This window comes from Aegilops tauschii, chromosome 5 (genome assembly GCF_002575655.3).
Source record: "Aegilops tauschii subsp. strangulata cultivar AL8/78 chromosome 5, Aet v6.0, whole genome shotgun sequence".
NCBI classification, from domain to species: domain Eukaryota; kingdom Viridiplantae; phylum Streptophyta; class Magnoliopsida; order Poales; family Poaceae; genus Aegilops; species Aegilops tauschii.
In genome coordinates, this window is record NC_053039.3 from 541,728,108 (window position 1) to 541,751,293 (window position 23,186).

A 23,186-nucleotide genomic window follows, 5' to 3' on the forward strand; every position below is an offset into this window, starting at 1 on the left:
TGGGCGCAACGACTATATATAGGCTGTGGCTGTAGCGTTGGCATCATTCCAAGGAAAAAGAGAGGCTAGGGTAGATACAGGCCGGTCGAATAAGTAACATACGTAACTCCCTGGCGGCCGGAAACCTAGCCGCCGCCAGGAGAGGCCCTCTTTCAGCGTTATCCTCCGGCGGCTCCCCTCCGCCGGCGACCTCGAACATTGATGGTAGGGGGGTCGCCGGATTCACGCGTGTGAATTGTTTTTACTCTCTTGTAGTCTAGGTTTTTAGGTTGTTCATCATCTTGGCTTCGACGGCGACGATGACAACGCTGAATAAAGATTCCTCGGATCCTTTCCTGACGAGGCCATCGATCCTATGATCGGGGATGGTTTTGGAAACCAGTCTGTTCAAGTAAGTATGGCGTGGAGGCGGCGGCATCCTCGTGGTGGACCTATGTCCTCGGGCTTCGCCGTTGCGACGGCGTTTGCTCCAGCGTCGCCGCGGAGCCTGGGAGGTAGTCCGGAAGCGGATGAAGATTGTGGTCTGCATCGACGACATTTAGAAGACGGAACGTGTGCTGGGTTCGTGGTTCGTGGATGGCAGGTATTGTTTCCTCCTTAGATGTCTTAGTCGTGGTGGGGTGTCAGATCTGGAGTTCGATGGCGTGTCCAGGGTGTTGCCCCGGTCTGATTCGTTCAATGGCAATGGCTTCATTTTTGGTGAGCCACCTTGCAGGTCCGCAAAGCTGCATATCAGCGATGGAGCCCTGTCGAGGTCGTGTGAGTAGGTGATCCGTTATTCTTTTCTTCTGTGCCTGCTGTGATGGTACCGGAGGCAGGTGACAGGCGCTGGTGTCAAGCTCAGAGATGTTCTGTTATCTTTTTAGTTTTGTCATGTCGATTCTTACGTGACTTGTATTTTGTTCTTTATGATATAAATGAGACACGTATTACCATAAAAAAAAGCCCAAAGTAATTCACTGGACTTGCTCAAGACTTTGACTTCAAATACCATCTCACTCAATTTGCACCTGATAGTCCAGCCATATGAGCTTCCGTGACTGAAGAACTTGGGTACGTAACTGTGCGTCGACCCCGAAGATATTATGAGCTCTACCTGCTTATTGCCGTTAATTGCACGTGCAATATTCCGTATTAATTTTGTTGGTTACTCAACCGCTAAAAAATAACCTTATGTACTATTCTAAAAAAAACCTTATGCACTCTGCATGGATATCTTAGAGCATCTACAGCCGGGCCTTTCATACCCGTCTCAAACGCCCACGCAGGCCATCCGACTAACCGGTTAAAAAAAATCAACCCAACCGGACCTCTAAAACTAAGGACAAACGCCAGGGCTGACCGATACCCCTCGTATCCAGCCCAAATATAGGGCGGATATGGAGCTGCCCGGGCACGTCCGTCTGACAGGCCTGGCCCATCACCGACCCCAGAAAAAACCCCAATCTAGGCGGCGAGCTCAAACCCTAGCTCACTTTGTCCCTCTCTCTATCGCTCCGTCCACTCCTCTCCCTCCCCGATTCCGGTCCCATCCACCACGATAAGCAGAATCCGACAGGGACTCGGCCTCAGAGCTCAACTACGAGAAGGAGATGGCCCTCCGCGTCGCGCTGGAGTGGTCCAATGTGGAGACCGACGGCATCTCCGGATCTGGTGCGTCGCTGTAGCTCCCACGCCGGCGCAACGTGGACGCCAGAGCTGGACCATCCCGGCCTACGCGCAGCGACGCAAGGACAGCATAGTTGGTGCCGGCCCCACACCGTCTCCTTCCCCCTTCGGCCGCTGCTCCACGCGGCCAGCGCTGGGTGCTTGTGCCCGCGCCTCCGGCCCGCACGAGCACTACAGAGTCGGAGGTGCGTGCCGCGAGAGGCAACGTGCACGGGAGAGGGACATGGCGGACCAGCCCGCGCTCTGATACGTCTCCAACGTATCTATAATTTTTTATTGTTCCATGCTATTATATTATCTCTTTTGTATGTTTTATATGCATTAATATGCTATTTTATATGATTTTTGGGACTAACCTATTAATCTAAAGACCAGTGCCAGTGTCGGAGTAAATAACCACGGGTAGCCTAGCCGGCTCCCCCTGGCTCTTCAAAAATTGTTAGGCAGAACAAGCCCTCAAGCGTCCAAGACACATGACCGCCTTCCTATGGCCGGCTGGTCCACCGGCCGGCTTCCGGAAGGCGGCACTGCTATGCTGGCCCTCGCGAAAAGGGCCGACTCCCAGTTGCCGGCTATGAGAAGGCTATGCTGGTCCTTGAGGTAAAAGGTTGGGAGGCGAAAGATTAAGCATTCTTTTCATGATCTACTTGCATAATTTTTTTACTACTCTCAACATAAGCAAATTTGTTCTCATGAATAGTAGTGGGAGCAAACTCAACAAAATAACTATCATGTGAAGTATAATCCAATTGAAAATTAAAATCATGATGACAAGTTTCATGGTTATCTTTATTCTTTATAGCATACGTGTCATCACAATAATCATCATAAATAGGAGGCATGCTTTCACCATAATAAATTTGCTCATCAAAACTTGGGGGACTAAACATATCATCTTCATCAAACATAGCATCCCCAAGCTTGCGGCTTTGCATATCATTAGCATCATGGATATTCAAAGAATTTGTACTAACAACATTGCAATCATGCGAATCATACAAAGATTTAGTGCCAAACATTTTATAGATTTCTTCTTCTAGCACTTGAGCACAATTTTCCTTTCCATCATTTTCACAAAAGATATTAAAAAGATGAAGCATATGAGGTACCCTCAATTCCATTTTTTAGTTTTATTTTATAGACTAAACTAGTGATACAACAAGAAACTAAAAGATTCGATTGCAAGATCTAACAATATACCTTCAAGCACTCACCTCCCCGGCAACGGCGCCAGAAAAGAGCTTGATGTCTACTACGCAACCTTCTCCTTGTAGACGTTGTTGGGCCTCCAAGTGCAGAGGTTTGTAGGATAGTAGCACATTTCCCTCAAGTGGATGACCTAAGGTTTATCAATCCGTGGGAGGCGTAGGTTGAAGATGGTCTTTCTCAAGCAACCCTGCAACCAAATAACAAAGGTTCTCTTGTGTACTCAACACACCCAATACAATGGTAAATTGTATAGGTGCACTAGTTCGGCGAAGAGATGGTGATACAAGTGCAATATGGATGGTAGATATGGGTATTTGTAATCTGAAAATATAAAAACCGCAAGGTAGCAAGCGATAAAAGTGAGCACAAACGGTATTGCAATGCGTTGAAACAAGGCGTAGGGTTCATACTTTCACTAGTGCAAGTTCTCTCAACAATAGTAACATAATTGGATCATATAACTATCCCTCAACATGCAACAAAGAGTCACTCCAAAGTCACTAATAGCGGAGAACAAACGAAGAGATTATTGTAGGGTACGAAACCACCTCAAAGTTATTCTTTCGGATCGATCTATTCAAGAGTTCGTACTAGAATAACACCTTAAGACACGTATCAACCAAAACCCTAATGTCACATAGATACTCCAATGTCACCTCAAGTATCCGTGGGTATGATTATACGATATGCATCACATAATCTCAGATTCATCTATTCAACCAACACAAAGTACTTCAAAGAGTGCCCCAAAGTTTCTACCGGAGAGTCAAGACGAAAACGTGTGCCAACCCCTATGCATAAGTTCACGAGGTCACGAAACCCGCAAGTTGATCACCAAAACATACATCAAGTAGATCACGTGATATCCCATTGTCACCACAGATAAGCACATGCAAGAGATACATCAAGTGTTCTCAAATCCTTAAAGACTCAATCCGATAAGATAACTTCAAAGGGAAAACTCAATCCATTACAAGAGACTAGAGGGGGAGAAACATCATAAGATCCAACTATAATAGCTAAGCTCGTGATACATCAAAATCATACCACCTCAAGAACACGAGAGAAAGAGAGTGAGATCAAAACACAGCTACTGGTACATACCCTCAGCCCCGAGGGTGAACTACTCCCTCCTCGTCATTGAGAGCGCCGGGATGATGAAGATGGCCACCGGTGAGGGATCCCCCCTCCGGCAGGGTGCCGGAACAGGGTCCCCATTGGTTTTTGGTGGCTACAGAGGCTTGCGGCAGTGGAACTCCCGATCTATTCTGCTCCCTGATGTTTTTAGGATATATGGATATATATAGGCGAAAGAACTCGGTCAGGTGAGCCGCGAGGGGCCCACGAGGGTGGGGGCGCGTCCAGGGGGTAGGGCGCGCCTCCCTCCCTCGTGGCTTCACTACAAGGATTCTGGTCTATTGCCACAAAAATTATTACTACAACTATCTTTTGTTGCAATAAAATGCTATATTACCACAAAATTCCAGTTCGTGGTAATAGGATCTACATATTGCCACAATTTTGTTTCATCGCGCTAAGTACTCGTTTTGTTGCAATAGAAGCCATGTATTGCCACAAGCTGCATCGTTGTTGTAATATGGTAGTGATATTGCGACAGTCCTGTCCCGTTGCGTGAATTGGTCATCTTGTTGCAATAACGGCTAGGTATTGCAACAAAGTACATAGATACTATTGCAACACCTCTGACATGTGGTGCTAGTCACACATAATATTGCAACAAAGCATCTATTGGTTGTAATAGGGTGACTTTTTGCCTCACCTTCGTTGCATTGCAATAACTATTACATATTGCGACAAATTGAGCATCCATGGTAATACGTACAGCATAATGCAACAATCCTCTAGTGTTGCCAAAAAGGAGCAGGATATTGCAACGATATTCTCTACCGTGCTCCCAATTTTTTCCTTTATTTATTATACTTTTTTGCAGGATCTGATTAAAGGGGCGTACTAGTTTACGGAGGTATTAACACATTAGGTACCACAACTTGGACCTAAATTGCATTTTAGTCACATATCTTGCAAAGTGGACATCGGTGGTACCACAACTTGGAGGAATGCTCGCTTACGCGCGTGCGAAGCGTTGCACACTCGCGGACGCCCTTCACTTTAGGGTTTCTTGCACCGCCAGGGTCTCCTCCACTCACCCTACTGACCTCCTCTGGTAGCAAGGTCGTGCTCGGCACCCGAAAGACGGCAAGCTCAGTGCCCTTCTCACAAAGGTGAGTCGTGAGAACTGAGCACCACACATTCTCTTCCTAATTTTTATGTATCTTGCTTGATGTGATGTATTTATGTGTGCTGTTAATAAAAAAGGAGATTCAATATAAAATTATGTGTTAAGTATAGAAATTGTGCAAGGCTGCATACTAGCTATTTTTAAACACTCCCAGGCTTCATTTGAACAGCTCTTCAGCCACCAATTGAGCAGCATAACAGCTGTATCCCAGACTAATTTTCAGCAAGAATTCATCAGCAGATCAACAACACTACATCAAGATATATACAAGGACATATGACACAAGATTTTAGTAGCATATAACAAACCATCTCAGCGAGATGTATAACAAATGTTTCAAAATGATAGCACACAAGTTTCAGCAGCTATACTTGTATAGATTATTCACACAAAAGACCATAAGTTCAAGGCAAAGTAGTGAAAATGGTAACAACACTAAAAGACCATAAGTTCATAGCAACAGTGTGTACATAGCATCACTGTCAAAAGGAAAATAGCAACAACACTAAAAGAACAGCAACTACTCTTCTCTTCTCTTCATCACCAAATTGTTAGTGCTGGGCACTAGCTCTTGTTCCCATTTGCCACAACATATGACACTATGCAGGCATGCCTTGTTTCAACCTGTTTCATATCAGATTAAACTTCAGCAGAGATATTTCTCGCAGGTAACCATCATAACAGTTCAGGAACTTATACTCATTGCTTAAACATGTGAAAAGCACCTTACCAAGAGATTAAAAACTATACAAAGAACCCCTGGTCATCATCCAATTCTTCTTGTCCCAAAGGAGCAACATGGCCATCATTTACGTAAGCCTCATCATCATCTGTATCATTATCAGATTCGAATTGGACATCTTCAAACTCAATAGGTTTTATATTTTCTATGACTGAAACATCAATGCTGGATCCTTCGTCATCATTTCTGCACCAACTAGTGATCTCTTGAGGTAATGTAATTTTTGGCACTGTAATTTCCGCATCGACAACATCCAGTACATCTGCCTCACCACCTTCATCGGCTTCAACAGCTTCATCAAGGCCTACACTATTTAAAACAGAAGGAGCAAACAAATTGCGTGGATTCATTTTAATAACAGATTCCCAATCAGGGTTCTTCACATCTCTCACATAGAAAACCTGTTGAGCTTGGAGGCCTAGAATGTAAGGGTCTCCCTGGAATTGGTGTAGAGTAGTGTCAACGTCAATAATTCCATATTTGTCCTTCTTATACCCCTTACTCTCAGTTCTGTTGGCAGGAGGCACATCAAACCAGTCACACTGGAATAGAACAACCTCCTTATCAGGAGGAAAGTCAAGAAATATGATTTTCTTGATCACCCCGTAATAATCAATATTGCCTGTGTTTGCATCGCCCTTGACTATGACGCCACTATTCTGGGTACTCAAGTCCTGCTCTATATAGGAATTCCGAAAGAAATATCCATTCAGAACTGTACGGTTGTATACCCGAGCTAGGTGATCAGGTCCTTTAGCTAGTGCATAAATAAGATTGCTGACCTTCCCATCATTGTGGAGTTCTGTGATCTGTTTCATGGAACAGAATATGTGTGAGTGTATTGTACAGCGTTGGTACGTTATTACAAGGAACATTAGTGAAAATGCGAAAGAAAATTACCCGTCTCTCAAACCAACCAACAAACTCTTCCTTGTGCTGCTTTTTAGGATTAGGAGAATTGTTCCTTGTGAGCTCCTCAAGATGTTCACTTCAAAGAGAAATGATTGTTAGTTGAACAGGAAAGTATTAAAGCATATCATGATGTGAAATAAATACATAAGTATCCTTACTCAATCCATGGCGCGGTTTCCTCACAGTTTGTTATTATGAAATGCCTCATTTGATTAATCTCAGCCAAAGACAATGATTCACAAACAAAACCTTTCTTGGAGTAATCAACTGTACTCATTATGCTAATCCCTGTTGGTGGTTGATCTGTACCTCCGTCTTCATGACGTTCGGACTGACTTAGCTTGGTAGGCATTCCATCCACGAATCGACTACAAAAAGTCATGCACTCTTCAAGTATGTACCCCTCTGCAATAGAACCTTCTGGTTGAGCCTTGTTGCGCACATATCCTTTGAGCGTACGCAAGTATCGCTCAATTGGATACATCCATCTGTACAAGACAGGCCTTCCCAATCGGGCCTCTTCAGCAAGATGAATTGGGAGATGCATCATAATATCAAAGAATGTTGGTGGAAAGATCATCTCAAGCTGACATAGAGTTTCTGGAATTGTTTTGCTCAACCTCTCCAAATCTTCATCCCTTAACTCCTTGGAGCATAAATCAGAAAAGAATTTACTCAACTGAAGCAATGGGTTAACAACATTCTCTGGCAAAAGCTTGCGCAATGCAATAGGAAGAAGTTTCTGTAATATAACATGACAGTCATGAGTTTTGAGTCTGCTAATCTTGCACTGATCGAGGACTACACATCGCTTAATGTGTGAAGCATAGCCATCAGGCATCTTAATGCTCTGTAGAAACTTGAGGAGCATTATCTTTTCTTCCTTTTTTAAAGTATAGCAACCTTTCTTTATGTCATACTTATGCTTACCAGGCTTTGGATGCCGGTCCTTCCTAATTTTCAGGTCCTGTAAATCAAGACGAGCCTTCACACCATCCTTTGATTTCTTATCCATCTCAAGCAAAGTCCCCAGAATGCTGTCACAAATGTTCTTCTCGATGTGCATAACATCCAAATTGTGCCTAACGAGCAAGTCCTTCCAATATGGGAGCTGGAAAAATACACTTTTCTTCCGCCAATTATGCCAGCAATTACTTTCTGGTCGCTTTCTCTAATTTGACCGTCCAAATGGTGCATGTTGAATGCTATCAAGTTCCTGGACAACTTGTTCACCTGTGAGTGCCACTGGAGCTTCTCTATTATCTGCCTTGTTGTTGAACAAACACTTGTTTCAACGCCATTTGTGGGTCCTGGGCAGAAACGTCAGTGTCCCATGTAGCAATGCTTTCGACCATACTTGAGCCATAAAAAATTTGTATGTTTGTGGCAATACGGGCATGCTAGCTTGCCTTTTGTGCTCCAACCACTCAGCATTGCGTAAGCTGGGTAGTCATTGATGGTCCACAACAAGCATGCATACATTTGGAATTTTTTTTTAGTTGCAGCATCATATGTCCCAGCACCATCCTCCCATAGAACATTCAGTTCATCAATCAAGGGCTGCAAGTACACATCTATGTTATTTCCTGGTGACTTTGGTCCTGGTATAATCATTGACATAATCCAATTTTGTTGTTTCATACATATCCAAGGTGGCAAGTTATATGGAATAAGAATGACAGGCCATATACTGTGTGATATACTCATGAGCCCAAAGGGGTTGAATCCATCCGAAGCAAGGCCAAGCCGAACACTGCGAGCATCTTTTGAGAATTTCTTATAACATTTCTGATCAAAATGCTTCCAGGCCTTGGAATCTGCAGGATGCCTCATTACGCCATCATCCACCCGACCCTCCTTATGCCATTTCATATGTGATGACATATGTTCTGTCATGTACAGCCTTTGCAGTCTTGGAATGAGTGGGAAATACCTTAGAACTTTCTGTGGCACTGGCTTCTTTGATTTATGACTTGATGCATTGTCTCTGTCACTAGCAGGAGTAGATTTCCATCGAGACGTATGAAGAACAGGGCATTCTTCTGCATCAGCATGTTCATTACGGAATGGCACACAATCATTAGCGCACGCGTGTATCTTCTTGTAGTCCAGCCCAAGATCTCAGATCACCTTCCTTACTTTAGCGAGATTAGTAGGAATGCAGTGACCCTTTGGCACACCTGTGTGAACATCTGCAGAACTAAGTCACATGCTCTATTGGTCATCCCAGACACGCACTTGATTTGGTAAAGCTTCACAATGAAAGATAGCTTCGTGAAATCCTTGCAACCTGGGTACAACTCTTTTTTTGCCTCTTTCAATAGTTCGAAGAAGACCTTGGTTGTTGCATTTGGTTCCTGGTTCCTTTCATCACCGCTGGAAGCATCCACATGAATGTCTCCCGCACCTTCACCAATGTTTGCATTGTTTTGCATGTTTGTGCCCCTTATGAGAGTATTGAGCATGTCACATACCCCAGCACCATCATCTATAGCGTCTTCATTATCAGAATCTTCAGACATGCTTCCCTCATCCGGTTGTTCACCATGGTATATCTAGTGAGTGTAGGTTGGATCCATCCCATTGAACAGCAAGTCAGTATGAACATCCTTTTTCTTTTTCGGAACAATATTAAGACGTCTCCTACATGGGCATGGGACTGTTGAGTCTGGGTGAGCACCATCGAAGGCAAAATTCAAGAAATCCTTCATGCCAGGTTGCCACTCAACAGAACCTCTTTCCCTCTCCATCCAGCTCTTATCTTGTGTCATTTTTGCCTTGTCTCCGTAAAGCCAGTCCTGTTAAACAAACATAACAGCTGCTTTAGTAGCTGCGTTACAGTCAATAGCATCACTAGCTGCATTACAAGACAAGACAACAGGGATACATACATACCAGTATTACTGTCACATGGTAAAGCAAACATTTATCTATACATTGTAAAGCAAAATTTGGTTGATGGAAGAAGAAATAGTATTACTGTCACATGGTAGTATATGTGACATGAGGGTAAATAAGTTCAGTTTCGTAGTTGGCTAGATCATGCAAAAACAGAAATTCGGAGAGAGACAGTGACGAGAAAATTTGCCATTTGCTTTGTTTGTCCACCACCTGCATCATGATCTGCTCTTGTGCTCAAGAACATAGCACAAGGGGCAAAGCAAAACATCTACCTTTTTGCATCTTCTTCCATGTTTGTGCCCCTTATGAGAGTATTGATCATGTAACATAGCATAAGTAGTCACAGGATCAAAGCAAAACAAAACAAAATAGTAGCAGCAAAGGTAAATGGTTCAGAAATAGGACCGTCTTTTTGGTACTATTCTGATTAATCGAACACACAGCCAAGTAATAGCAAGTGAAACAGGATTCAGCCGCTCATAACTACTCATACAGGAAATCAAGATCACTGGGTAGCATACTAAGTATTCTCACAGTAATTTTTCACCAATTAACCCATGTCCATGCAACGATTCACAGGGTCATATGCAGATCAAAGCAAAACAGTACATAGTTTCAGAGATTTACAACTAGAAAAGATCTTCTGCGTGAAAGGCTTGAGGTCTTGTGCGTGATCCTTGAAGAAGAGAAGCAGAAGAGGATCCTTGGGAAGATCGGCAGCGTGGTGAAGAGGAGCAGCAGCGGTCGTCGGTGTTCGAGAGGAGCAGCGGCGGTCGTCGGTGTTCGAGAGGAGCAGCGGCGGTCGTCGGCCAGGGGCGGCAGGGAGGGGCCCCGAGCACTCAAGCTCCCCCGCCTCCCTGTCTGGTGAAGCGCACCGTCAGGGAGGAGAGGCCGCCGCCGCCAGCCTCCCGAAACCCTCTTCTCACCTCCCTCTTCGTTCGATCCAATCTCTCCCCTTTCTCTTTTCTTGGTTCGATCTGGTGTCTTCCCTGTCTCTCTGTTCTGGCTTCTCTGTTCTGGCTTCGATCTTTTTTTTAGGGGCGAGAGAAAGGAAGTCGCCCCCTTTTATTTTATTTCCTTCGATCCCCTCCTCTGGTTTGTGGTTCAGCCGCGTGTGGGATCAGACGACCCGTGTGGTGGGGGCAAAATTGACAAATTTGACCTATGGACAAAATCAAATCACAGAATGAACTGCCCGTGAAACTATTTCACGCGGCTGACCTTTTTGTGTGACGCCCGACACGAAGGCGCCACACTACACTGTGCAATGCCTCACAGATAGGCGCTACACGTCTGGCCAGCGTCGCACCCGTGTGATCCAAAAATTACTAAGTCAGTGTGTAGCGCCTGAGAGCTAGGTGCCACACTATACAGTGTTAATGCTAAGTCCCATGATTGTCTTTGTGTGCAGTAAAGAAAGGCTCTGTTCTCTTAACAAGGATAGAAACTATAACGACATACAAAAACCAACGTGGACAACCCAGATCTTGTAAATTGTTTAGCATTTTCTATAATGCATAAAAATCTTGGTGTGTGTTAAATAGCTAAACCTTCAAGACTACTAAATATTTTACAGGAACTCCAGAACAATCTGACACTCCAGTGTCTGCTAATGACATGTGTTCCCTTGCTGAATGGCCAGCCCATGTTCGCCGCAACCGTGCGCTACTACAGGATGGTACTTGCTTTCGTTTACATTTGTGTCATCATTTCTTACAATCTAATACCGAGTAATACAATTTTTCTTGTATGATTTGGGCTGTAGAAGCTAGTGGACAGAAGAAGAAAGGGCGAGGTGTTCTAAAAGGTTTTAAAGCATCTAAGAAGCGTTTTGCCAATGGATCTGCAAAGCTAAATATTACATTCTCTGAAAAATTGGGTGGTACAGTAGGAATGAACTATCGTTCGTTCAAGGATGACGTGGTAGTCATAATGAAAAGAAAGTTACCACTCATTGGAGTGAGGACGTGGTCGGACATTCACCCTACCATTCATCGACTCATTGTTGCAGACATGATAGTGCGTACAATCTTTTTCACATGTGTTATCTTATTTTAACATCGATAATGCACTGCTTATGTATATTTATTTGTTGTATGCTTTACAGGACAGATGGGACTTGGAAGATACACCAGAAACAGAAGAAAAAGTTCTCAAAATTGCGAAAGAGAGATATAGAGGTTGGCGATCAACTCTAAGCTCCACTTACAAGGCATACAAAACAGATGCAGCTAGATTGGCTAATCTGCCGGAAGATTTGCAACTAGAAGAGTGGGAATGGATGATTGAGTACTTTGGCACTGATTCAAAATTTCAGGTTATCTCTAAGATCACAGTTTGTCTATTATGTGTGAAGATGAAATGGCTAGTCTCAGTGGTTATATTTGGTTTCAATGAATTGATAGGATCGCAGCCAAAAGAACACCGATAACCGTAAGAAACAGAAGACAAAACACATCATCGGATCAAAATCTTACTCGCAAGTTAGTTTTGAGAAGGTATGAGTCCAACTAAATATGTATGCCTCACTGCTAAATATGGTGTCATGTTTCAAGCATCGGATTGGTATATTACTTGCAGAGAAACTTGGAAACTGGAGAAGAGCCAGATTGTATTGCTCTGTGGGAACTCACCCACACGAACGATGGAACATGGTCGAACACAGATTCCCAGAATGTTTACGTGGGTACACTGACTTTTGGTTATTCTATAGTTAGTCAATGATGTGCATTCGGCATGTTTCATCATCAGATGCGATTATTCATGCATTGGACTGTGTTATTCTTGTTTCATCTTTTATAGTGTCAATATTGATGCTGCACCTATAATTTTTCCTTCCATTTTTAGGACAAAGCACTTCAAGAGGTTAAAATCAAAGAAACTGAAACTGAAGGTCCACTTTCAAGTGAGCAGAAAAACAATATTTTCCAAACCGCTTACAAAGACACTCTGGAATGCAAGTCGTCGCAGCCTCGTGGGTACAGATACATGGCCAAAACTTCAACTGGTTCTGAAAGGTTTCATATCCAGATCGAAGAGCAAGCTCGTGCTACAGCAGCCACCCAGGGGCAAAACTCTCAGCTCAGCCAGCAGGTCAACGAATTAGAAGATCAACTACAAGCTGAACGTGCAAACACACAAGAGAGGATTAACTTGGAGCGTGCTGAGAGAGAACAACTTGAGGAGAGGTTAAAAGAAGAGTGTGCTGAAAGGGAAAGATTGTTGCAAGAGGAGCGAACATCAAGACTGGAATTTGAAAGAAACATGATGGCAAAGTTTGTAGAATTGAGCCAACAGATGGGAACCCAATAGGTGATTACAGTCATATGCTTCTGACTTGTAAGATTAATGTTTCTTATATTACTTGCATTGCTAAAAGTGCACTTCTATTTGCAGGTGCCTACGAAGAGGGTTGACAAAGAAAATAGTAATCCAAACTTGCAAAATATTCTTTTACAGAGATCTAGTCCTAATAAGACTACAGGTTCAAGGCCAACTGCTATTTCTTCAAATGCGCTCATACAAGCTGCAGCAAGGCATTCTCGAATGTTTAAAGCAATGGTAAGTCACAACCTTTACTTTCTCTTCATGTTTACCTGCATTTTATACGTCATGGTCTTCATAGTTAGCTAGCTGCTTCTTCTCTTTTACCATGTGTTGCTGCATCGAGTCACAACTTAAACGAAAAAGGAATATGTGCTAGCTACGGACATGAACTTAAATGAAATTATACATCTAGTCTTAACTTAAATCAATAGCAGAAGCTTTTAGTAGATGTACGATCGGACAATGGCACCATTCTGTATGCATGAGCAGGATGTCATGAGCATGCGCGTAATGCCTTCGCTGATGAGTCCACTTCAATGTCCCATGCAGTATCTCTTGCCGCTGATATGGGGGTCGTGAGAGTCGTTTTTTAAACGGACTCGCAACTCCTGATGGAAGCACTTAATATCAATAATGTTGACTTGTCAGCCCATGCTGCTGTTATTGAGGATACCAAGTACCCACTCAAATTATGGTTTTCTTATTATGAAATAAATGTATGTCGTCGCTCGGCAAACTCTCATGAGCTTGCTAGTCTTGGTAGGATGTTAGAACCTAACCACTATTTGGAATGGGAGGCCGATGTACCAGCCCTTGTGGCTGCCTATGCTTTGGGTGATTCAGCCCGACACCGTTAAGTTAAACCAATGTTTTTTCTCAAAAAAGAAGCTTTTAGTAGATGTACTTGTGGTTATGCTTTGGACATTTACACTTGTATTGTTGTTCTGATCCCTTAGTTACATGCTTGCTGACACAGTATTAGTCCAGTTAGTCTGGCGATAGTTTTTAACAATGGGGCTGGAATAATTGTATGACGTATGTTATGGTTGAATAATTAACTAGAACTTTTTTTATTTCTTGATTGCAGGATCCAAAGAACTAGCTGGATTGGACTCTAGATCACGGGCAGTTTAGTCTTCGAAGTTAATTAGGATGGCTAAATTACATTTGAGTTTCATTTGATGGATATTTGCTATGAGAATTATGAATTTTATGAATCTGCATATTAGATGTATGGTTTTGAATATTGTAATCGAAAGCCTGTATTTTTTTTACGGTTGCAATAGACTATTACCACAACCCACTTTCGGTTGCCACATGCTAGCACCACTAAAAGTATAGTGTTGCGTTATATCTCATTCGCTACGCCTATCTGTTTTGTTGCACTAGGATGTTGCAACGGAGCACTTTATATTGTTGTAATAGCTTGGCGCCACAAAAAATTTCATGATGCGATAACAGTTTGGCGCCACCAAAGTATGTTTGTTGAAATAGAGTATCGCCACGGAAAGTATAAATTGTCGCAATAATTTCTCGCTACAAAGTTTTTACCTGTTGTGATACCTATTTATCACCATAAAAACAAGTATGTTGCAATTTCCTGTTACGACGATTCGAATATTTGTTGCCATAAGTTAATGCCACAAGCGCAGTGGGTCGTGGCAACATGCCTAATGCCACGAAAACAAGGATTGTTGCCGTAGTTTATTGCCACAAGTATAGTGGGTCGTGGCAACATGCCTAATGCCACGAAAACAAGGATTGTTGCCATAGTTTGTTGCCACAATTGACTATTGCCACGGAAGAGTATTGCGCCACGAAATGGTCGTCGTTGGCATAGGTAGTTGCCACAAATGTCTATCGCTACGAGATATCAATCTCCACAATTTGTTACATGTTGCATTAAAGCTATCTCCACAAATCAAATTGTGGCATCAAGTGAGTGTTGCCACGGGAAAACAAGTGGCAACTTCCCGCATGGTTGTTGCAATAGCACACTTTATTGCCACAATTTCTTTTTCATTGTAATAACCTATTACCATGTGTCCAGTCGCAACGGCTGCCAACGAATGTTGTTTCGTTGCAATAGGTACTTATCGCCACGAAACAACATGTATTGCAACAAACGATTTTGTTGCAATAGACCCGGATCCTTGTAGTGCTTCCTCGAAGGTTCCCTGACGTCTACTCCAAGTCTCCTGGATTGCTTCCGTTCCAAAAATAACTCTCCCGAAGGTTTCATTCCGTTTGGACTCCGTTTGATATTCCTTTTCTTCGAAACACTGAAATAGGCAAGAAAACAGCAATTTGGGCTGGGCCTCCGGTTAATAGGTTAGTCCCAAAAATAATATAAAAGTGCTTAGTAAGGCCCATAAACATCCAAAACAGATAATATAATAGCATGAATACTTCGTAAATTATAGATACATTGGAGATGTATCAAGAGATCAGTCCTGATCTTCAAAATCTTCCAAGTCTCTTCTTACCTTCGGTCCATCCTTTGTTTTATCTGGCATGTGCATCGGTGTTGCAAGCAAGCTCTCAAGGACATTCTTTGTGATATTCATTTGATCAAGGCAATGAGGCGTGTCGAGTATGGACCAGTACTTCAAGTGCTAGAAAACATACATCGTTTTCCATACCTTGAGAAGTGGCACCGACACCTTTTTCATCTTCCATGGCGGAGGGTGATACGTCTCCAACGTATCTATAATTTATGAAGTATTCATGCTATTATATTATCTGTTTTGGATGTTTATGGGCTTTACTAAACACTTTTATATCATTTTTTGGGACTAACCTATTAACCCAGAGCCCAGTGCCAGTGCCAGTTTCTGTTTTTTCCCTTGTTTCAATGTTTCGCAGAAAAGGAATATCAAACGGAGTCCAAACGGAATGAAAACTTCGGGAGCATGATTTTTGGAACGAACGTGATCCAGGAGACTTGGAGTTGAAGTCAAGGAAGCTTCGAGGTGGCCACGAGGCAGGGAGGCGCGCATGCCCCTGGGCGCGCCCCCACCCTCGTGGGCCCCTCGGGGCTCCCCTGACCGACTTCTTTCGCCTATATATATCCATATACCCTAAAAAGATCGGGGAGCAGAATAGATCGGGAGTTCCGCCACTGCAAGCCTCTGTAGCCACCAAAAACCAATCGGGACCCTGTTCCGGCACCCTGCCGGAGGGGGGATCCATCACCGGTGGCCATCTTCATCATCCCGGCGCTCTCCATGACGAGGAGGGAGTAGTTCACCCTCGGGGCTTAGGGTATGTACCAGTAGCTATGTGTTTGATCTCTCTCTCTCGCGCGTTCTTGATTCGGCACGATCTTGATGTATCACGAGCTTTTCTATTATAGTTGGATCTTATGATGTTTCTCCCCCTCTACTCTCTTGTAATGGATTGAGTTTTCCCTTTGAAGTTATCTTATCGGATTGATTCTTTAAGGATTTGAGAACACTTGATGCATGTCTTGCATGTGCTTATCTGTGGTGACAATAGGATATTCGTGTGATCTACTTGATGTATATTTTGGTGATCAACATGCGGGTTCCGTAACATTGTGAACTTATGCATAGGGGTTGGCACACTTTTTCGTCTTGACTCTCCGGTAGAAACTTTGGGGCACTCTTTGAAGTTCTTTGTGTTGGTTGAATAGATCAATCTGAGATTGTGTGATGCATATCGTCTAATCATACCCACGAATACTTGAGGTGACATTGGAGTATCTAGGTGACATTAGGGTTTTGGTTGATTTGTGTCTTAAGGTGTTATTCTAGTACGAACTCTATGATAGATCGATCAGAAAGAATAACTTTGAGGTGGTTTCGTACCCTACAATAATATCTTTGTTTGTTCTCCGCTATTAGTGACTTTGGAGTGACTCTTTGTTGCATGTTGAGGGATAGTTATATGATCCAATTATGTTATTATTGTTGAGGGAACTTGCACTAGTGAAAGTATGAACCCTAGGCCTTGTTTCAACGCATTGCAATACCGTTTGTGCTCACTTTTATCGCTTGCTACCTTGCTGTTTTTATATTTTCAGATTACAAATACCCATATCTACCATCCATATTGCACTTGTCTCACCATCTCTTCACCGAACTAGTGCACCTATACAATTTACCATTGTATTGGGTGTGTTGGGGACACAAGAGACTCTTTGTTATTTGGTTGCAGGGTTGCTTGAGAGAGACCATCTTCATCCTACGCCTCCCACGGATTGATAAACCTTAGGTCATCCACTCGAGGGAAATTTGCTGCTATCCTACAAACCTTCGCACTTGGAGGCCCAACAACGTCTACAAGAAGAAGGTTGCGTAGTAGACATCAAGCTCTTTTCCGGCGCCGTTGCCGGGGAGGTGAGTGCTCGAAGGTATATCTTTTGATCTTGCAATCGAATCTTTTAGTTTCTTCTTTTAGCACTAGTTTAGTTTATAAAAGAAAATTACAAAAAAATGTAATTAAGTTTGCCTCATACGCTTCATCTTTTTAATATCTTTCGTGAGTATGATGGAAAGGAAAATTGTGCCAAAGTGTTAGAAGAAGAATGCATTAAAATGTTTGGCACTAAATATTTGAATGATGAGCATGATTGCAATGTTGTTAGTATGAATTCTTTGAATACCCATGATGCTAATGATATGCAAAGCCACAAGCTTGGGGATGTATGTTTGATGAAGATGATAGGTTTAGTCCCCCATGTTTTGATGAGCAAATTTATTATGATGAAAGCATGACTCCTATTTATGATGATTATTGTGATGACATGTATGCTACAAAGAATAAAGATAACTACGAAACTTTTCATCATGGTTTTAATTTTCAATTGGATTATGTTTCACATGATAGTTATTTTGTTGAGTTTGCTCCCACTATTATTCATGAGAAGAAATTCGCTTATGTGGAGAGTAATAAAAATTCTATGCTTGTATATCATGAAAAGAATGATTTACGTGATGGTTATATTGTTGAATTCATTCATGTTGCTACTGAAAATTATTATGAGGGAGGAATATATGCTCTTAGGAATTGCAATAATATCAAGTTTCCTCTCTATGTGCTTAAAGTTTTGAAGCTATGCTTGTTTTGCCTTCCTATGCTAGTTGATTATTGTTCCCATAAGTTGTTTGCTCACAAAATCCCTATGCATAGGAAGTGGGTTAGACTTAAATGTGCTAGTCATATTCTTCATGATGCTCTCTTTATGTTTCCATACTTATCTTTTATGTGAGCATCATTGAAATCATCATGCCTACCTTGGGGCGTTAAACGTTACGCTTGTTGGGAGGCAACCCAATTTTATTTTTGATCTTTGCTTTTGGCTCCTGTTTAGTAATAAATAATATATCTATCCTCTGGTTAGATATGGTTTTACGTTTTAATTAGTGTTTGTGCCAAGTAGAACCTTTGGGAAGACTTGGGTGATGTCTTTGCGATCTTGCTGTAAAAAACAGAAACTTTAGCGCTCACGACATTAGCTGCCATTTTTTCCTGGAGAGTGCTTTTAGGTTTATTCTTTTTTCAGATGATTAATATATAAATTCCTCACGTCCACCAATTTATTTCAGAATTTTTGGAGTTCCAGAAGTATTCGTTTGATACAGATTACTACAGACTGTTCTGTTTTTGACAGATTCTGTTTTTCGTGTGTTGTTTGCTTATTTTGATGAATCTATGGCTAGTAAAATAGTTGATAAACCATATAGAAGTTGGAATACAGTAGGTTTAACACCAATATAAATAAAGAATGAGTTCAATACAGTACTTTGAAATGTTGTTTTGTTTTCTTTCGCTAACAGAGCTCACGAGTTTTCTGTTGAGTTTTGTGTTGTGAAATTTTCAAGTTTTGGGTAAAGATTCGATGGACTATGGAATAAGGAGTGGAAAGAGCCTAAGCTTGGGGATGCCCAAGTCACCCCAAGGTAATATCCAAAGGACAACCAAGAGCCTAAGCTTGGGGATGCCCCGGATGGCATCCCCTCTTTCGTCTTCGTTCACCGGTAACTTTACTTGGAGCTATATTTTTATTCACCACATGATATGTGTTTTGCTTGTCGAGTCATTTTATTTTCTTTTGTTTTGATTGCTGTTTGAATAAAATACCAAGATCTGAAACTCTTAAATGAGAGAGAGTCTTCACATAGCTACATAATTATTTAACTACTCATTGATCTTCACTTATATCTTTTTGGACTAGTTTGTCATTTACTCGTGTGCTTCACTTATATCCTATGAGTAAATGGTTGAATGATTTGAATGTCATAAATATGAAATTATATATGTTTCATATGCCTTTCCCATGGGGAGTAATGCCTTCACATATAAGAAGTAGAGGTGGTAAATTTTTTGAAGGTTAGCAAACATTGTATTGGTCACTTGAACAATTCATGAAATAATATTGAAGGAAGAGAGATTTCACATATAAATATACTATATTGGACATCTTCTATGATTGTGAGCCCCATTAATTATTTTCAAACCTGAGCAAATTGGTTGAAGTTGGACAAGGAAGACAACATAATGAGTTATGCTTGGGTATATTTGTATAGAAGTTATATTGTTATGGATCCTCTAACATGTGGTGCTTGCTATTTAGAATCCTTTGCTAGCCAAAATATCTGTACTACGCGGGAATACTGCTTGTGCATCCAAATTCCTTGAACCAAGTTTCTTCCATGAGTGTCCACCATATCTACCTACATGTGGTATCTACTTGCCGTTCTAAGTAAAGTTGCATGTGCCAAACTGTAAACCTTCAAATAATAATCTGTTTTGTATGCCCGAATCGCTCATTTAGCGACTAGGGGCTGTCAGTATCTTCCATGCTAGGTGGGTTATTCTCACGATGAGTGGACTCCGCTATTCACGAGAAAATGGCTGGTAACTGGGATGCCCAGTCCTATGATCAAAAGATCAAAAATAAATTCGCAAATAATTTAAACAAACTCCCCCAGGAATGTTGATAGTTGGACGGCACCCGTTGTTTCGGACAAGCCGTGGATTGTGAATGTTGGTGGAGGGGGAGTAAAAAATTTACCTTTCTGCGTGGGAACCGCCTATAATGTATGTAGTATGGAAGATATTGGGAACTCTTGGTCGTTATGTTGACAATGAAAGCATACCTCTCAAAATTATTTTCATCTCTGTTTTAGCTTCGAGCTCTGGCACCTCTGCAAATCCCTGCTTCCCTATGCGAAGGGCCTATCTTTTACTTTTATGCAAGAGTCAGTAGTATTCCTTCTCATTCCAGCCTACTCTTTAGTTGGCAAGCATCATGTGATGGAAAGATCTAAGCATATATGGCCATTCAAATATATTTGAGCATGAATTATTATGTTGACATTAACCTTGAGGTAAAAGGTTGGGAGGCGAAACATTAAGCCCCTATCTTTGACTGTGTTCGATGAACACTATTTGTTCTAAAAATATGCTTTGAGTGGCACAATGCATGGAATTAGGGTACCCATCTTCATTTTCTTCTGAACTTCTCGTTACCAAAATGGGACTGCATTCCTTGGAAACAATGTGTTTGAATTCTGCAGGACGTTCGGGAACTACTGAGAAGAAAAGTCACATGGTGCACATGGACCTTGGCATAGTTTCGAGCAGAATTTTGGTAGTCGCCATATTTCGTTTTTCTCGTTTAGTGCCTCGACCGAGATCAAGATTGTAATGCCAGTGTTTACACGAGACTGCAATGGAGATACAACGTCCCAAACTGAAATCGTTCTGTCCCTTTGTTCAATTTTCAGGGCATAACTAGTTCCTTGCAATCTCCGGTAGAATGTATCACGGATAACCTGGCACAGGTAATTTCTTAGCAGTGGCGTGCGCCAATTCCACATGGTGGGCCCAGATTTACACCCGCCAGAACCACGTACCGTATCAATGGCGGGCGCAAATCCCCATCAGCCAATGGTACGTAACTTTCCCAGGCCAATCAATAAGCGTTGTCGTGGCAACAAATCATGACCCATTTCCAAATTACTGGTATAATTAACATTTAGGTTCACACATAACACACGACAATTAGTTCTCCATCTTGAAGAAACCCAGAGATCACATACATTACCAACTGGAAATATACGAGCTAGAGTAGTCATATATAGTAGTACAAAATAATTCAACGAGAAAATGTGTACGAGCATAACAGAAAATAATAGATGTAAACATTAATTTTCAAGTTTAACTCAGTTATAAAAATTGCCCTTTCATATGTTGGACTACACTACAGGGCTATGCAATTTTATTAAACTAAATTTTGTTTTGTGCACAACACAAGAATATAACAATAATGTCCATCTAATTTATAAAATTTTAATGCACCTACTAAAAATAAGGTGTCTTAGCAAACTAAAATGTACTTCCCACGAAAGATTGTAGTTACTGAAATAATTCAACTACGAGCGCGCATGAGCAATTTTCAAGGATCTTCATCAACAACTTTTACGAGCCCGCATGAGCAATTTTCAAGGATCTTCATCAACAACTTTTTTTTCCAACGTGCTTCTTGTGCGGTGAAAAATCAACGTAAATGTTATATAGTTAATTGAAAACTATGTTTGTGATAGTAGTTTGACAAGAGCATTCAAACTTATATGAATTTATTATAACAATCAAATGCTAGGGTAATACTACAGGGTATGGTATTGTTGGGGAACGTAGTAATTTCAAAAAAATTCCTACGCACACGCAAGATCATGGTGATGCATAGCAACGAGAGGGGAGAGTGTTGTCCACGTACCCTCGTAGACCGACAGCGGAAGCGTTATCACAATGCGGTTGATGTAGTCGTACGTCTTCACGATCCGACCGATCAAGTACCGAACGTACGGCACCTCCAAGTTCTACACACGTTCAGCTCGATGACGTCCCTCGAACTCCGATCCAGCCGAGTGTTGAGGGAGAGTTTCGTCAGCACGACGGCGTGGTGACGATGATGATGTTCCACCGACGCAGGGCTTCGCCTAAGCTCCGCAACGGTATTATCGAGGTGTAATATGGTGGAGGGGGGCACCGCACACGGCTAAAATATCGTATATCAAGTTGTGTCTATCGGGTGCCCCCCTGCCCCTGTATATAAAGGAGCAAGGGGAAGAGGGCCGGCCAAGGGGAGGTGGCGCGCCCAAGGGGGGAGTCCTACTCCCACCGGGAGTAGGTGGGAGTAGGACTCCTCCTTTCCTTGTGGGAGTAGGAGAAGGGAAGGGGGAAGGAGAAAGAAGGAAGGGGGCACCCCCCCTCCCTAGTCCAATTCGGACTAGCCCATGGGGAGGGGTGCGGCCACCCTTTGAGGTCTTTCCCTCCTTTCCCGTATGGCCCATTAAGGCCCAATACGAATTCCCGTAACTCTCCGGTACTCCGAAAAATACCCGAATCACTCGGAACCTTTCCGAAGTCCGAATATAGTGGTCCAATATATTGATCTTACGTCTCGGCCATTTCGAGACTCCTCGTCATGTCCCCGATCTCATCCGGGACTCCGAACTCCTTCGGTACATCAAAACTCAATAAAACTGTCATCCTAACGTTAAGCGTGCGGACCCTTCGGGTTCGAGAACTATGTAGACATGACCGAGACACCTCTCTGGTCAATAACCAATAGCGGGACCTAGATGCGCATATTGGCTCCCACATATTCTACGAAGATCTTTATCGGTCAGACCGCATAACAACATACGTTGTTCCCTTTGTCATCGGTATGTTACTTGCCCGAGATTCGATTGTCAGTATCTCGATACCTAGTTCAATCTCGTTACCGGCAAGTCTCTTTACTCGTTCCGTAATACATCATCCCGCAACTAACTCATTAGTCACAATGCTTGCAAGGCTTATAGTGATGTGCATTACCGAGTGGGCCCAGAGATACCTCTCCGACAATCGGAGTGACAAATCCTAATCTCGAAATACGCCAACCCAACAAGTACCTTTGGAGACACCTGTAGAGCACCTTTATAATCACCCATTTATGTTGTGACGTTTGGTAGCACACAAAGTGTTCCTCCGGTAAACAGGAGTTGCATAATCTCATAGTCATAGGAACATGTATAAGTCATGAAGAAAGCAATAGCAATACACTAAACGATCGGGTGCTAAGCTAACGGAATGGGTCAAGTCAATCACGTCATTCTCCTAATGAGGTGATCCCGTTAATCAAATGACAAGTCA

The 23,186-nt window shown here is 42.4% G+C and overlaps 1 pseudogene; it reads left to right on the top strand.

Moving 5' to 3' along the window:
- The first annotated feature begins 9,438 nt into the window (after positions 1 to 9,438).
- On the top strand, positions 9,439 to 15,413 carry LOC109768287 (uncharacterized; annotated as a pseudogene).
- Positions 15,414 to 23,186: the final 7,773 nt, after the last annotated feature.